This window comes from Cherax quadricarinatus, chromosome 83 (genome assembly GCF_038502225.1).
Source record: "Cherax quadricarinatus isolate ZL_2023a chromosome 83, ASM3850222v1, whole genome shotgun sequence".
NCBI lineage: Eukaryota > Metazoa > Arthropoda > Malacostraca > Decapoda > Parastacidae > Cherax > Cherax quadricarinatus.
In genome coordinates, this window is record NC_091374.1 from 8650688 (window position 1) to 8663616 (window position 12929).

A 12929-nucleotide genomic window follows, 5' to 3' on the forward strand; every position below is an offset into this window, starting at 1 on the left:
CAGGCACATCTCCTGAAGCGCACATCAACCAAATAACTGCTGCAGCATATGGGCGCCTAGCAAACCTCAGAACAGCATTCCGACATCTTAATAAGGAATCGTTCAGGACCCTGTACACCGTATACGTTAGGCCCATATTGGAGTATGCGGCACCAGTTTGGAACCCACACCTAGCCAAGCACGTAAAGAAACTAGAGAAAGTGCAAAGGTTTGCAACAAGACTAGTCCCAGAGCTAAGAGGTATGTCCTACGAGGAGAGGTTAAGGGAAATCAACCTGACGACACTGGAGGACAGGAGAGATAGGGGGGACATGATAACGACATACAAAATACTGAGGGGAATTGACAAGGTGGACAAAGACAGGATGTTCCAGAGTTTGGACACAGCAACAAGGACACACACACACACACACACCACACACACACACACACACACACACACACACACATACACACACACACACACACACCACACACACACACACACACACCACACACACACACACACACACACACACACACTTCCGAGGCGGGGAGCTGTGACTCGATCCCTGCAACCACAAATAAGTGAGAAGACACACACACTGGCAAGTTGAGGACTGAGACCAGGAGCTAGGTTTCAAGTACTCAAACACTACAGTGAGCTCAACGTTCAGGAGGTGACGCGGGGGTGATGTGTCCGCCTCAGGCTAGTGTCATATACTGTGTATGTATTTATGCCAGCAAATTTGACAGGAAAGATTTTGCTATGTGATATTCACAGTGAGCTTGCCGTGTTAAGAGTCCCCTGGGACTTACAGCCTAGCTGCTTTTGTCCACGTCCAGACGCAACTTACGGTAATTTCCCACGGTGATCAAGAATTTTTGAATAAAAACATGAACTTATGATAAGATTTTGTTCGGATTTTTAACCCCGGAAGGTTAGCCACCCAGGATAACCTAACAAGGTCAATGCGTTATCGAGGACTGTCTGTCTTACTTCCATTGGGATCCTTAAATCTTGTCACCCAGGATGCGACCCACACCAGTCGTCTAACTCCCAGGTGCTTGCTTACTTGCTAGGTGAACGTGACAGCAGGTGTAAGAAAACATGCCCAATGTTTCCTCCCGGCCGGGATCAAACTACGGACACAGCGTGTGAGGTGAAAGTGTTGCCAACCAGGCCATGGGACACTTATCTGTAACATACATGTGTATGTCATATCGTATAACACATGTATACATACCTCTGCCGCTGCTACACTCACAATTGCGACTAGTCATGTTTTTCATGAAGATTTTTTGAAAGAGAATTTAAATTTCTTACATTCTAAAGCAGTTGTATTAACAGTGTGGGCGAGGAAGGATGTGGCTCAACAAGTATATACTATTTTGCTTACTTTCAATTAGTTTAAATTACTTTAGGCTATAAACCATACCCCCGGCCGGGATTGAACCCGCGGTCATAGAGTCTCAAAACTCCAGCCCGTCGCGTTAGCCACTAGACCAGCTAGCCACAATAAGATTCATCCAACTAGGTATATTTCTACACCATAGGAAAGTTAGCACAGGCACCTCTGTGACCACAAATGCAAGTTTTTACAGACGAATCTCCAGCTAGCGTGGCCGTCAACATGACTCAAGAAATCCTAATGTGCTAACCTTCCTATGGTGTAGAAATATACCTAGTTGGATGAATCTTATTGTGGCTAGCTGGTCTAGTGGCTAACGCGACGGGCTGGAGTTTTGAGACTCTATGACCGCGGGTTCAATCCCGGCCGGGGGTATGGTATATTTGCAATCGTGTCATTACGATTTCTTGAGTCACTTTAGGCTATGCTAAGTTGCGTTAAGTAAAGTTATATAAACAATAAAAACGTATGTTTAGTCACAACTATGCAAAGTACAAAAAATGCCACAATACTTCTGGCAACGAGGTGGTTAGGTTAGGTAAGGTTCGTCAGAAAACAAGTGTCTCCTGATGCGCCACTGGAGCTTTTGGTCATCTGACCAAGGCCTTCCGCTGGTTCAACGGTCCACCTCTTAAAAAATTCTGGTCATAGTTATAACCATTCTCCTTACTGGCACGGAGATAACCCAGAAAAAAATGTGCAGTGTTCGAAGTAGAAAGTTTTTTACACTTGATGCAAGAATATGCTGAGTGATAGACAAAAAGCCACTAAGGTAGCACCATATTATAAATGGTAAATAATTAAGGCAAGTTAATGAGTCAGATACATGTGCAACACTTGAGAATTTTTACTGTCGATAAATATACTTATATTTCTGGTTGCACTTGTCTTACTCATCAAAACCAGTACTGAAAACCTTACAGTATCACCGTCTCAGTTATGCAGGAATTTAATCAATGTAATGATACTTTGTACCTTCAAGTTACACACACTCACACTCAAATGTGCACTGGAATGCTGCCATTAGATACTCTGACAACACTGCCGGAGTAACACGAACTTCAAGATTTACGCAATAACAGAACAAGTTGCAAATGTTCGTATCCTGATAAATTATGCCTCTTGGCTCTAAGATTCTTTGTTGAATTTTTGACCTTTCGGATTTTAGCGCTTAACTTATTATTATTATTATTATTATTTAGTGGTGTTTTTATTTTATAATTGTTGTTATAGTTTTAGCGGTAATATTAATATAATTATTGGAATAACTTTCATCACCATAGCTATTAATGGAACCAGTCGCAGCAGTCACAAAATATAGTCGATATCAGTTATGTGTACAGTTCACTTTACAATCGTTCACTGTTCCATCTAGAGTATACTGTGCTTCTACCTGGTAGTTTTAATCACAACTCCAGACAAACTCCCAGCCATTGTCGCAAATAATATTGCTGTTATGAGAAAATAGACGGGAATAACAATTTGCAATCACATTACTTCTGGCTGTGCAATAAAAATACCACAGCGACAGCGGTAATTAAAAACCACGGTTAAAGTTGTAATAAAAAAGTCACAGCTGTAATAAAAAAAAAAGTCACAGCAGTCCCAAAAAACCATAGGCAAAGACGCAATAAAAACCAGTTAACAACAGTTGTACAGTAACAAAATCCACATTCACAAAGCACAGACGAAGGTCATGCTCTCATATTCGCACTTTACTCAGACTACCCATAACATTCTGCCTGGGTTTAATTTAGTAGAAAAGAAGCATAGAAAATTAACATTTTTACAAACACGAGTAATGTAGGTGTACTCTAGCTGGAGATTTGTACAGTTTTATATGAAGAACTGAATCGTGAGGGAAATTCCACGCAATATCAGATGACTCAACGAAATCGTAATGACACGATTGCAATATCAGATAGCAACTCATTCTTATTTTACTAACATTCCAGGTTTTTCTCAAATGCTATTTTCTTTACTTTAGATTAAAGTTAATTTAGTTAAAAGATTTGGTTGAGTTTTATTAAATAAACGTATACTTAAGTCACAAATAAGCAAATTACAGAAATTCTCCGCGATACATCTGGCCGAGGAACAGGAAACAAAGAATAAAAAGGCACGATACCGTCATTACATTGTCAAATGCTCCAAACTTCAGAACACCCGTGACTTGACCTGATCTTTATCTCCTCCTCTCCTTTCCTATATTTTCCTTGCTTTTCCTTTTTTCTGTTTAGATGAGTGAGTTCTGTCCTGTGAGTTTTTTCCCCTGTGTTTTTGGTCCCACACTCGTGGGCCATTAGCTCTCCTGCAGTGCTCCTTTTCTTCTCTTTTCTCTCCTCCTTAGACTACTTCCACTACTACTACTACCTCGCTAACACTCCACTTTCTGACTTGTGTCACTCCTGTTCATTACTACGTCTGCCGCTACTGCACTACTTACTACTACCCCCATTACCTATATCACTCATTCTACCTCCTCTCATTCTCGTGGCCCCGCCCGTCTTTCGTATATATAATGGCTCCCTTCCCTTCGTGCTTCTGTGAGACTAGTTAATGGCCCAAGTCGGACCGAAACGTCGTCATAAGTTTCATTCATCTATGTGCGTGTTATCTGTGTATAAGAAACATTAAATTTTAAACGTTTTTCTCTTTAGTGCGAGAATGGGCTGCTGATGGAGGCTCAATCCTTTGTCCGCTAATCACGAGACAGATACATTGCCTACCTTGATCGTACTAGAGGCGAGTACACTGAGCATGCTGCAGCTGACGTTGTCTACACTGCCAGGGCCGAGCAGGAACTACACTTACCTGAAAGCAAAAATAGATAACATTCATTAGTTAGGTAAAAGGGAAACAAATGTATTATTACAGCCTTGACCCAACATGACAAAGATAATTACATTGAGATTAAAACAACATTTGAGTGGAGAAGTACACTGCAGGATCACAATATCGTATGCTAATGTCCCTCCCGTCAACAAACGCCAGGTCTGGCTTCTCTTGTTACACTGTCGGCAGCGATGCTTCCACAAATTCTCCTCATTTCCATTCTGCGCCTCAGAGAAAGCGTCTGAATTGATGTATTTGTGTGCCGACCGGTGTTTGTAGGCGCCTGTTTGTATGTATTAGTTATTCATTGTAACTGAAATCTGGATATTGCACTCGTTTGTGTCTGCGTGTTTGCCTGCGCTCCTCTGCGTTCAGCCTTACTATGAAAGTGGAATAAGTTGTGTTTTTATGTTTCGGTATGTTTATATATGGATATAATTATAATATAATTATATGCAGGCTGTAAATGAATTTTGTGGGAAATGTCTACCAATATTCGGTGGAGTGTGCACGCTGCTTTTCCAAGTTATAAACTGTAGCTAAGACGCCGTGAGACTTATATTACGAAACTTTGCAACATAATTGTCGTAACAATTACCTGAGGGAACTTGTGATGTTTCTCGCTCACAACTTTAACATGTGTGGTAAAACGAGAAGCTATGTCATATTTCTTGGTTATATAGCAAAACATCCCATAGTGGATGATACTCATGCTAGCCTACAACTGCGGTTATCTACTTAAGTAGATCCATACAGGATATTATAAATCCTGTAACATTTTCGATTCAGAGAAGTCATAGGTCTGGTGGAGAAATATAAATTGAAAGAAGACTGGGAATGTCCGAAGAGTTTAAAAACATTACTCTCGTGTTTCATCAAAATGAAACTATTATCAAGAACCTTCTCCATCTTTGATGGATGTCCATGTCATTTACTGTTTATTTGTTCCTGTCTCCACCTCATAGTTATATTTTCTGTATTTCCTCACATCACCCTTACTTTTTCCTCGTATCATCCTTCTTTAGTGTCTTTCATCTCTTTATTATTATGCGTCCTCTTACATAGAGGCGCTGTTGTTCTTGTAACAATATCTTGCTCTATGCACCTTCAATGACCATTAGAGATTTGAGCTGTTTACTCCTAACTCGTTACCACACTTAAATCGAGACAAATGATATGGCGATTTGGTGGGTGTGTTTGTGAAGGGAACGTCTGTAAATTTTCAGAACCAATGAGATCACCTCATTAGATTATTACATTCATGAGGAAGCACTAAACCTACAAAGGTCACACAGCGTCTGGATTGAATGGGAGGCAATAAGGTTCAATAAAAGAAAAAAAAAGGTAGAGTAGCTAAGATTCGTCGAATCAAGGGCTTTTCACCGGCATCCCTCCTTGAAGCGTCATCACAAGAGCGCGCCTGTCCAACACAAGGAATCACGTGCTTTCCTCTCCAAAGTACTTTCGGAATAAATAGCATAACAAATTTTGTTTATTTTATTTTGTTTATAAGTCTTTACGTACAGTGTTTCTTGATCAAGTTCCCCTTGACGCGGCACTGACGATGTAACACTGATTTTGTTTCTTTACCCCTACATAAATTAGCGTGATTTACTATCAATGATTTTAACACTACAGCAATTAGGTGTTTATCGCAAGAATAGTGTGTATAATAATATGGAAAAAAACAGCCATAGTTACAATAAATAATAATAGTAATAAATTATTATTATTATTATTACACATTCGTGCATCAGAGACACCTTAATTACCGAGTGCATATTACATTTCGCTTTCGTTAATTTGCAGTAATTAAGAACACCAGCAAGCTTCACAATGATTGTTATTGTTGCAGACACTTCACCACGTAGCTTTGTTGCAGACTTGCAGGGCTTCGGCAAAACTTCACCACCAAAGATTCGTTTTTTGCTAATGTGGCCATTAACATGCAAAGGCAAAAACGCTGGCAAGCCCTCCAAGACCCACGTGCTCCACAGTGAAAGCTAATTAAAACTGAAATTGAAACTGGAATTAAAACAGCACACACTGTATTTTCACAATTTCTTTTTCACTTATACACAAAAACAGACAGATGTTGCTGTTCAGAAGTAATTGATATTGGGTATTCCAAGGCTCACGAGCAGGAGAGTACCAAAAAATATAGAATCGTATTTACTTTTGATTGCCATGGCATAGTGTCATTTGTAAAGCTAAGTGCCACACTGTAAACGATTTACGCCTCTATATATAATGACGGTAGAGGTTGTAAACGATAAAGTGATAACGATGAACTGTGAGAGAGACCACTTGTGTGCTGATCAAGACATTTATTAACTGTCCTGAACTGTACACAAGTCTAGTTTCCCACAATGACTGCACATATTAAATAAACATAGTCGAACTTTGCATAATGTCTGGAACTTTTGGAAAAAATTGATGCTTTTCATACGATCACTGAGTTAAGATGGTAGGGTCTGACCACACCTATCGAAATGATGTCACCTGACTCCCCCCTTTCTCTCAATTTCTCACCCCGTTTCTCTTTCTCTCTTCCGTTTACATATACTATTATACCACACTTATATTTAGCACTAAAGGATATATTCAGAAAGACAAGTGTATATCTCTTAGTGTATAATTAATGATAGTATACTTTAATCTCTAATTTAATAATTAAAGTATCCTTGACTGGCAATTTTAATGATCTTCGAGTGGTCTATAGGTTTTTAAAACCCAATTAACCAACCATTTCCTTATTTTACGATGCTAGGACCTGAAAATAAGATCCATTTTAAATGTGGGGAAAAGTGGAGTTGCGGAAAGCCAGCAGATGTATTCTATATGACCAGTACGACAACAGTTGCTTTTTCACTACACTGGTCACTTGACGAAGTCCCATCTGAAGAGATAATTTTCTTTTCCATGACGAACAAGACATTCCTTCTTACATTTACCAAAGGGAATATATTACGAGATGCTTGTATCTCCTGGTGTATAATTTACTTTGATATTAATGTACAGGGTGAACTCGAGTCTAGATAACTTTGGTGCTTTAAACCCAGCAAACTAACTCAAAAAGAGAGAAGTAGAACACCGCGTGATTTGTCCGCGGCTGGTTAATCAATGAATGCGTCGTCGTACGACAAAGACTGGCGTCTGGTGACATTTATCTAAATAAAAAACATACCACCACCTCATACCACATTTTGCTTGAAAATGTTTGTCTCGTATGACTTTCTGTACCTTATAAAACACAAGTGTGTATTGCTGTGAGGAACCATAGCCTCTTATAGAAGAAAAGGACGTCTGAGGAAACATTACGTTATCTGCTCTAAGCCGTCAAAATACTGTTTTCGCCCACTGCGTTTATGTGATGGTTTATTAACGTTTTCAGTAGGTATAATGAGAATAACATTATATATACAAACTTATATGACAAAATCTACATTTTACAAAACTTCACAGAACTCCTCGAGAAGAACGTGTACCAGGATACTTGAGGCATTAAATTGAGCAATGACTTTACTGTCCAACTCTCTCAGCAACTCCAGCGCACATTTTTAACCGTGAAGCTATTGGCACAGAGTAAATCTCATGTATTTTCTGGTATTTTGAGATTCCATGAAGCTGGCACCCATTGTAGACGCGCATATGCGCAGAATACACAAATATAAGGAGCACTGCAGTAGTCCTGCTAACCTATGATAGGCAGATACTTCTCAAATCCACTCATTCTCACTCATATATTTGTATAACTTATTTAAAACTACCCAGGATATTAGCGTTAACGAATCCACTTGCAATTTGTTCCATTCATCTGTTACTAAACCAATGCTTTCCTATACTCTTTCTTCCTAGCATAGAGCCAAACCTTCATCTTTTTTTAAGTCGTGTCAAGAGACTGCAAAATTTTGAAACATTAATGAAATTCATGTAAAATCTGGAAACAAAGCAAAACCTCGTGTAGTCAGTGAAGCAGAGAATTATTCAGTGTGAACCAGAAAGGCACTACCAGAAAATCAAGCATGTTCTGCCAGGATGTTCGAGTGGCGTGTATAATAACCTTCCAGACAGTTGGACATTCAAAGCGATGTTCATAAAGTGGACTGGAAGATAGGAGTCGCGTCCTATTTCCGGTGATGGAGGCGAGAGTGAATCCTGTCGACAACATGACATACAAGGAGGAAAAAAATCTCATTTTGGAGTCGCAAGTGAGGCCATCCTAATAAGAAGCGTCGGGCCACTTTGCCCTTCTCTTCCTCACTAATGAAAAAAGACGCTCTCGCATTTTCCGACAGCAAAATGTATTCCTCCATTCCAGGGCCGCCACATTTTTTCCTCGCATTGGGCATTCTGGACTACAAAGGCGCAGGTGCTAAGGTAATTTAAAGTCAAGATAGCACTTCCTCGTGCAACTTTGTCAGAATTTACACTAAAGCAAAACAGCAGCAATGACCCTAAACATTTTCATACACTTGCAAGCAATATTATATATAAATATATATATATATATATATATATATATATATATATATATATATATATATATATATATATATATATATATATATGGCTAAGCAAAGCCATTTTATGGAGGAATTTAAGCAAGATCAAAGATAAAACGAAGCCACATTTAAGAGTCTAGTGAAAGGGAAGCAGTAAAGGAAACACGAATAGCAATTCAAGAGAAGTCGTCAATGTCCCTCCGCCAGCGTGAGGGCACCTCTACACGCACCCACGTTGATTCTCTCCTCTGGAACACGAATCGTATGATTCTAGAGAGGAAGAGAGAGGATACAGGGTGTGAAGAATGGGGCACAAGCTGGTGCGAAGGTGCCAGTAGGAGGAGCAATAGAGAGGGAGGAAGGAAAATGAGAAGTGAAGAAAATGAGAGGAAGGGGTGAAAAGGAGAAGGAAGAAGCGAAGACAGAGGATGAATAAGAAAAAGGAGGAGTTGGAGAAGTAAGAGAAGGAAAAGGGGCAGGAAGAGGAAAAAGAGATAGCATACACTAGTAGGACAGCCATCATGAACTTAACCTATGTCACTACTACACAGATATGCTTTTATCTCAGCGAATTCATGTGTTTACCTCATTGCAGTGACACATGGCGTGCTGGGAGTGCTTTGTTTTGCAAGTCTTGTGGAATCAGACTAGCAAAATCGTAATAAGACCATTATAAATAACGCTGGGAACGGGCAGGACTTAACCAGTTGCCTTGCCATGGGTCCAGTCCTGCCTGCCTTGGTTCTGGAGGTCACTGCCGTCAGTTCGCGTGCAGTTAAACTAGGCTCTACAACAAGTGAAGATGACAACACAGCCGGGTACATACACACATCTTCCTTGTCGGAGTTTAAAGGATCGAACCTAAAGTGTTAACACATACATGTAAAACAATGAGAAATAGGAGCCACACGTAGACAGAAAGAGGAAGGCAAGTTTACCGTAAATGTCAACCTCCACTAGAAGACCTCATAGGGTTTTTACATATACAGTACGTGTATAAACTCATACAAATACGACATTGACAACATTAGGGTGTTGTTTACACCTAGTCACGCCCTCTACACAGAAAACAGTATTAACGTTAGATACACCAGGTGGTATACTAAGGGAAAATTACAATGGAGAAACCTGACATTATTACACGAGTTCCCACAGTGCCTGAAAGGCATATTTTAAAACAAAATTAAACAGGTATAATGTAAGTACCACTGGACTTATTACTCTGTTCGGAGTTTACATTTTGTTTGGATATAAAAGCGAAAAAACGTATCACCACAAGCGTTCAAAACTCCAGTAATTACTTATCAAAGCTTATATGTAATTACGCCTGCCTGTGTAACTTTATTCTTAAACTCTCGATATATATATATATATATATATATATATATATATATATATATATATATATATATATATAAATATATCTTCTTTCAACGTACCAGCCGTATCCCACCGAGGCGGGGTGGCCCAAAAGGAAAAGCGAAAGTTTCTCCTTTCAAATTTAGTAATATATACAGGAGAAGGGGTTACTAGCCCCTTGCTCCTGGCATTTTAGTCGCCTCTTATGACACGCATGGCTTACGGAGGAAGAATTCTGTTCCACTTCCCCATGGAGATAAGGGAAAATAAACAAGAACAAGAACTAGAAAGAAAATAGAAGAAAACCCAGAGGGGTGTGTATATATATGCTTGTACATGTATGTGTAGTGTGACCTAAGTGTAAGCAGAAGTAGCAAGACGTACCTGAAATCTTGCATGTTTATGAGACAGAAAAAAGACACCAGCAATCCTACCATCATGTAAAACAATTACAGGCTTCCGTTTTACACTCACTTGGCAGGACGGTAGTACCTCCCTGGGTGGTTGCTGTCTACCAACCTACTACCTAGTATATATGTATATGTATATGTATATGTACACACACACACACACACATTATATATATATATATATATATATATATATATATATATATATATATATATATATAATGTGTGTGTTTGTGTGTGTACATATACATATACATATACATATATACTAGGTAGTATATGTGTGTGTGTGTGTGTGCGTGCGTGTGTGTGTGTGTGTGTGTGTGTGTGTGTGTGTGTGTGTGTGTGTGCGTGTGTGTGTGTGTGTGTGTGTGTGTACGTACTCACCTATTTGTTGTTGCAAGAGTCGAGTCAACGTTCCTGGCCCCGCCTCTTAGCTAGTCGCTACTAGGTCCACATTCTCCCTGCTCCATAAGTCTTATCGTACCTCTTCTTAAAGCAATGTATGGATCCTGCCTTCACTACATCACTCTCCAGATTGCTTCACTTCCTGACAACTCTGTGACTGAAGAAATGCTTCCTAACATCACTGTGACTCATCCGAATTTTCAACTTCCAGTTTTGACCCCTTGCTGCTGTGTCCCATCTCTGAAACATCCTGTCCCTATCCACTGTGTCAATTCCTATAAGAATTTTATATATCGTTATCATGTAGCCCCTATCCCTCCTGTCCTCCAGTGTCGTCAGGTTGATTTTCCTTAACCTATCTTGTGTACTCACCTAGTTGAGGTTGCAGGGGTCGAGTCCAAGCTCCTGGCCCCGCCTCTTCACTGGTCGCTACTAGGTCACTCTCCCTGAACCATGAGCTTTATCATACCTCTGCTTGAAGCTATGTATGGATCCTCCCTCCACTACATCGCTTCCCAAACTATTCCACTTCCTGATTACTCTGTGGCTGAAGAAATACTTCCTAACATCCCTGTGATTCATCTGTGTCTTCAACTTCCGTGTCCCCTTGTTGCTGTGTCCCATCTCTGGAACATCCTGTCTTTGTCCACCTTGTCAATTCCTCTCAGTATTTTGTATGTCGTTATCATGTCCCCCCTATCTCTCCTGTCCTCCAATGTCGTCAGGTTGATTTCCCTTAATCTCTCCTCGTAGGACATGCCTCTTAGCTCTGGGACTAGTCTCGTTGCAAACCTTTGCACTTTCTCTAGTTTCTTTACGTGCTTGGCTAGGTGTGGGTTCCAAACTGGTGCCGCATACTCCAAAATGGGCCTAACGTACACGGTGTACAGGGTCCTGAACGATTCCTTATTAAGATGTCGGAATGCTGTTCTGAGGTTTGCTAGGCGCCCATATGTTGCAGCAGTTATTTGGTTGACGTGCGCTTCAGATGTGCCTGGTGTTATACTCACCCCAAAATCTTTTTCCTTGAGCGAGGTTTGTAGTCTCTGGCCCCCTAGACTGTACTCCGTCTGCGGTCTTCTTTGCCCTTCCCCAATCTTCATGACTTTGCACTTGGTGGGATTGAACTCCAGGAGCCAATTGCTGGACCAGGTCTGCAGCCTGTCCAGATCCCTTTGTAGTTCTGCCTGGTCTTCGATCGAATGAATTCTTCTCATCTACTTCACGTCATCTGCAAACTCGGACACTTCGGAGTCTATTCCTTCCGTCATGTCGTTCACAAATACCAGAAATAGCACTGGTCCTAGGACTGACCCTTGTGGGACCCCGCTGGTCACAGGTGCCCACTCTGACACCTCGCCACATACCATGACTCCCTGCTGTCTTCCTGACAAGTATTCCCTGATCCATTGTAGTGCCTTCCCTGTTATCCCTGCTTGGTCCTCCAGTTTTTGCACTAATCTCTTGTGTGGAACTGTCAAACGCCTTCTTGCAGTCCAAAAAATGCAATCCACCCACCCCTCTCTCTCTCTTGTCTTACTGCTGTCACCATGTCATAGAACTCCAGTAGGTTTGTGACACAGGATTTCCCGTCCTTGAAACCATGTTGGCTGCTGTTGATTTTTTTTTTACACAGGGTTTGACAAGGTTAGGTTAAGGATCCCTAGCTTTGTTTCACCACTCTTCTCCTGATAATCGTCTCCATAACTTTGCATACTATACATGCCAGTGACACTGGTCTGTAGTTTAGTGCTTCATGTCTGCCTCCTTTTTTAAAGATTGGGACTACATTTGCTGTCTTCCATGCCTCAGGCAATCTCCCTGTTTCGATAGTTGTATTGAATATTGTGGTTAGGGGTACATATAGCGCCTCTGCTCCCTCTCTCAGGGCCCATGGAGAGATGTTATCCAGCCCCATTGCTTTTGAGGTATCTAGCTCACTCAGGAGCCTCTTGACTTCTTCCTCGGTTGTGTGTACTGTGTCCAGGACTTGGTGGTGTGCCCCACCTCTTCGTCTTTCT